The sequence below is a fragment of the Sprattus sprattus genome, assembly GCF_963457725.1.
Source record: "Sprattus sprattus genome assembly, chromosome: 13".
Lineage (NCBI taxonomy): Eukaryota > Metazoa > Chordata > Actinopteri > Clupeiformes > Clupeidae > Sprattus > Sprattus sprattus.
Genome location: NC_137911.1, coordinates 33,195,309 through 33,201,291, shown reverse-complemented (window position 1 = coordinate 33,201,291; position 5,983 = coordinate 33,195,309).

Here is a 5,983-nt window from a genome sequence, read left to right as displayed (position 1 = left end):
TACAGTCTGTCTCACCTGTAAGAAAAGAGTACATACAAAAAAATCGTTCATTTGAAGTAGTGGTCTGTAACCTATTTAAGGTTGAGCACAGAGCCATTGAAGCTCATTTGCTCTGCAAGCCTCGAAGAGGAAACATCTACCTAATAATGCCTACTGCAATACAATGCCATTTTAGGCTTATTTTCAACCCAAACAACAGGGAACTCAGTGAACGAACACTACTCACATTCCAATTCGGAAATATTATTTATAAAAATACCTTTTACTCACCTGGAGAATACACAAAATCGTTCATTGGAAGTGGTGGTCTGTAACCTACTTAAGGATGAGTAAGAGCCATTGAAGCTCATTTGCTCTGTAAGCCTCAAAGAGGAAACATCGACCTAATAATGCCTACTGCAATACAACAAAGCTAAATAAAGTTAAAGCCTGCTTAATGTTTAAATGCCTATATAGGCACTGTTATGCTAACATCGTGCTAATCAAAGCCGAACTCTACGCTGCCTGATGAAGACTCAATTGGAGTCGAAACGTTGCAACCTCAAGCTAGAGATATTTAACCTCATTTTGAGAAGACGGTCTGACAAATGTCAACTGTAATTTTTTGGGCGATGTCACTTTGACACGCATTAAGCGAACAAGGCTAACTTTACATTAAAAGCCACTTTAGGCCTATTTTCAACCCAAACAACAGGGAACTCAATGAACGATCATTACCCACATTCCAATTTGGAAATACTTACCCTAACCTGGGAAGAGAGTATCACTCGCGAGATTTAGGGATGGCCAGTGCCCAACCTGCCTTGTGCTTTGAGGTGTGTGTGTGGTGCCGGGCCTGGGGACGACTGATCCTAACCTACCCCCCATCTTAAAATTCTTAAAACCTTGTGCCCTAACCTTACCCTATTCCTAACCTTAACCCAAGACCCAATACCCTTTTTCCTTGACCCTGGGCTTGGTACTCACTCGCTCTCTCTTGGTGCTTTGCAGGGTTCTCATTTCCCCTAACACGCCAGTGCCTCCCGGTCTCATTAGAGTGTTCTCTCTAATATTTTATTCATAAAAACAACACACCAACCAGGAAATAAAATTCTTTATTGTTTTAAGAAAAATTATTCATACAAACAATACACAAATCACTCTTTATCGCCTGTGAAGGAAACTGCGCTCCTCCAGGATACAGTCTGTCTCACCTGTAAGAAAAGAGTACATACAAAAAAATCGTTCATTTGAAGTAGTGGTCTGTAACCTATTTAAGGTTGAGCACAGAGCCATTGAAGCTCATTTGCTCTGCAAGCCTCGAAGAGGAAACATCTACCTAATAATGCCTACTGCAATACAATGCCATTTTAGGCTTATTTTCAACCCAAACAACAGGGAACTCAGTGAACGAACACTACTCACATTCCAATTCGGAAATATTATTTATAAAAATACCTTTTACTCACCTGGAGAATACACAAAATCGTTCATTGGAAGTGGTGGTCTGTAACCTACTTAAGGATGAGTAAGAGCCATTGAAGCTCATTTGCTCTGTAAGCCTCAAAGAGGAAACATCGACCTAATAATGCCTACTGCAATACAACAAAGCTAAATAAAGTTAAAGCCTGCTTAATGTTTAAATGCCTATATAGGCACTGTTATGCTAACATCGTGCTAATCAAAGCCGAACTCTACGCTGCCTGATGAAGACTCAATTGGAGTCGAAACGTTGCAACCTCAAGCTAGAGATATTTAACCTCATTTTGAGAAGACGGTCTGACAAATGTCAACTGTAATTTTTTGGGCGATGTCACTTTGACACGCATTAAGCGAACAAGGCTAACTTTACATTAAAAGCCACTTTAGGCCTATTTTCAACCCAAACAACAGGGAACTCAATGAACGATCATTACCCACATTCCAATTTGGAAATACTTACCCTAACCTGGGAAGAGAGTATCACTCGCGAGATTTAGGGATGGCCAGTGCCCAACCTGCCTTGTGCTTTGAGGTGTGTGTGTGGTGCCGGGCCTGGGGACGACTGATCCTAACCTACCCCCCATCTTAAAATTCTTAAAACCTTGTGCCCTAACCTTACCCTATTCCTAACCTTAACCCAAGACCCAATACCCTTTTTCCTTGACCCTGGGCTTGGTACTCACTCGCTCTCTCTTGGTGCTTTGCAGGGTTCTCATTTCCCCTAACACGCCAGTGCCTCCCGGTCTCATTAGAGTGTTCTCTCTAATATTTTATTCATAAAAACAACACACCAACCAGGAAATAAAATTCTTTATTGTTTTAAGAAAAATTATTCATACAAACAATACACAAATCACTCTTTATCGCCTGTGAAGGAAACTGCGCTCCTCCAGGATACAGTCTGTCTCACCTGTAAGAAAAGAGTACATACAAAAAAATCGTTCATTTGAAGTAGTGGTCTGTAACCTATTTAAGGTTGAGCACAGAGCCATTGAAGCTCATTTGCTCTGCAAGCCTCGAAGAGGAAACATCTACCTAATAATGCCTACTGCAATACAATGCCATTTTAGGCTTATTTTCAACCCAAACAACAGGGAACTCAGTGAACGAACACTACTCACATTCCAATTCGGAAATATTATTTATAAAAATACCTTTTACTCACCTGGAGAATACACAAAATCGTTCATTGGAAGTGGTGGTCTGTAACCTACTTAAGGATGAGTAAGAGCCATTGAAGCTCATTTGCTCTGTAAGCCTCAAAGAGGAAACATCGACCTAATAATGCCTACTGCAATACAACAAAGCTAAATAAAGTTAAAGCCTGCTTAATGTTTAAATGCCTATATAGGCACTGTTATGCTAACATCGTGCTAATCAAAGCCGAACTCTACGCTGCCTGATGAAGACTCAATTGGAGTCGAAACGTTGCAACCTCAAGCTAGAGATATTTAACCTCATTTTGAGAAGACGGTCTGACAAATGTCAACTGTAATTTTTTGGGCGATGTCACTTTGACACGCATTAAGCGAACAAGGCTAACTTTACATTAAAAGCCACTTTAGGCCTATTTTCAACCCAAACAACAGGGAACTCAATGAACGATCATTACCCACATTCCAATTTGGAAATACTTACCCTAACCTGGGAAGAGAGTATCACTCGCGAGATTTAGGGATGGCCAGTGCCCAACCTGCCTTGTGCTTTGAGGTGTGTGTGTGGTGCCGGGCCTGGGGACGACTGATCCTAACCTACCCCCCATCTTAAAATTCTTAAAACCTTGTGCCCTAACCTTACCCTATTCCTAACCTTAACCCAAGACCCAATACCCTTTTTCCTTGACCCTGGGCTTGGTACTCACTCGCTCTCTCTTGGTGCTTTGCAGGGTTCTCATTTCCCCTAACACGCCAGTGCCTCCCGGTCTCATTAGAGTGTTCTCTCTAATATTTTATTCATAAAAACAACACACCAACCAGGAAATAAAATTCTTTATTGTTTTAAGAAAAATTATTCATACAAACAATACACAAATCACTCTTTATCGCCTGTGAAGGAAACTGCGCTCCTCCAGGATACAGTCTGTCTCACCTGTAAGAAAAGAGTACATACAAAAAAATCGTTCATTTGAAGTAGTGGTCTGTAACCTATTTAAGGTTGAGCACAGAGCCATTGAAGCTCATTTGCTCTGCAAGCCTCGAAGAGGAAACATCTACCTAATAATGCCTACTGCAATACAATGCCATTTTAGGCTTATTTTCAACCCAAACAACAGGGAACTCAGTGAACGAACACTACTCACATTCCAATTCGGAAATATTATTTATAAAAATACCTTTTACTCACCTGGAGAATACACAAAATCGTTCATTGGAAGTGGTGGTCTGTAACCTACTTAAGGATGAGTAAGAGCCATTGAAGCTCATTTGCTCTGTAAGCCTCAAAGAGGAAACATCGACCTAATAATGCCTACTGCAATACAACAAAGCTAAATAAAGTTAAAGCCTGCTTAATGTTTAAATGCCTATATAGGCACTGTTATGCTAACATCGTGCTAATCAAAGCCGAACTCTACGCTGCCTGATGAAGACTCAATTGGAGTCGAAACGTTGCAACCTCAAGCTAGAGATATTTAACCTCATTTTGAGAAGACGGTCTGACAAATGTCAACTGTAATTTTTTGGGCGATGTCACTTTGACACGCATTAAGCGAACAAGGCTAACTTTACATTAAAAGCCACTTTAGGCCTATTTTCAACCCAAACAACAGGGAACTCAATGAACGATCATTACCCACATTCCAATTTGGAAATACTTACCCTAACCTGGGAAGAGAGTATCACTCGCGAGATTTAGGGATGGCCAGTGCCCAACCTGCCTTGTGCTTTGAGGTGTGTGTGTGGTGCCGGGCCTGGGGACGACTGATCCTAACCTACCCCCCATCTTAAAATTCTTAAAACCTTGTGCCCTAACCTTACCCTATTCCTAACCTTAACCCAAGACCCAATACCCTTTTTCCTTGACCCTGGGCTTGGTACTCACTCGCTCTCTCTTGGTGCTTTGCAGGGTTCTCATTTCCCCTAACACGCCAGTGCCTCCCGGTCTCATTAGAGTGTTCTCTCTAATATTTTATTCATAAAAACAACACACCAACCAGGAAATAAAATTCTTTATTGTTTTAAGAAAAATTATTCATACAAACAATACACAAATCACTCTTTATCGCCTGTGAAGGAAACTGCGCTCCTCCAGGATACAGTCTGTCTCACCTGTAAGAAAAGAGTACATACAAAAAAATCGTTCATTTGAAGTAGTGGTCTGTAACCTATTTAAGGTTGAGCACAGAGCCATTGAAGCTCATTTGCTCTGCAAGCCTCGAAGAGGAAACATCTACCTAATAATGCCTACTGCAATACAATGCCATTTTAGGCTTATTTTCAACCCAAACAACAGGGAACTCAGTGAACGAACACTACTCACATTCCAATTCGGAAATATTATTTATAAAAATACCTTTTACTCACCTGGAGAATACACAAAATCGTTCATTGGAAGTGGTGGTCTGTAACCTACTTAAGGATGAGTAAGAGCCATTGAAGCTCATTTGCTCTGTAAGCCTCAAAGAGGAAACATCGACCTAATAATGCCTACTGCAATACAACAAAGCTAAATAAAGTTAAAGCCTGCTTAATGTTTAAATGCCTATATAGGCACTGTTATGCTAACATCGTGCTAATCAAAGCCGAACTCTACGCTGCCTGATGAAGACTCAATTGGAGTCGAAACGTTGCAACCTCAAGCTAGAGATATTTAACCTCATTTTGAGAAGACGGTCTGACAAATGTCAACTGTAATTTTTTGGGCGATGTCACTTTGACACGCATTAAGCGAACAAGGCTAACTTTACATTAAAAGCCACTTTAGGCCTATTTTCAACCCAAACAACAGGGAACTCAATGAACGATCATTACCCACATTCCAATTTGGAAATACTTACCCTAACCTGGGAAGAGAGTATCACTCGCGAGATTTAGGGATGGCCAGTGCCCAACCTGCCTTGTGCTTTGAGGTGTGTGTGTGGTGCCGGGCCTGGGGACGACTGATCCTAACCTACCCCCCATCTTAAAATTCTTAAAACCTTGTGCCCTAACCTTACCCTATTCCTAACCTTAACCCAAGACCCAATACCCTTTTTCCTTGACCCTGGGCTTGGTACTCACTCGCTCTCTCTTGGTGCTTTGCAGGGTTCTCATTTCCCCTAACACGCCAGTGCCTCCCGGTCTCATTAGAGTGTTCTCTCTAATATTTTATTCATAAAAACAACACACCAACCAGGAAATAAAATTCTTTATTGTTTTAAGAAAAATTATTCATACAAACAATACACAAATCACTCTTTATCGCCTGTGAAGGAAACTGCGCTCCTCCAGGATACAGTCTGTCTCACCTGTAAGAAAAGAGTACATACAAAAAAATCGTTCATTTGAAGTAGTGGTCTGTAACCTATTTAAGGTTGAGCACAGAG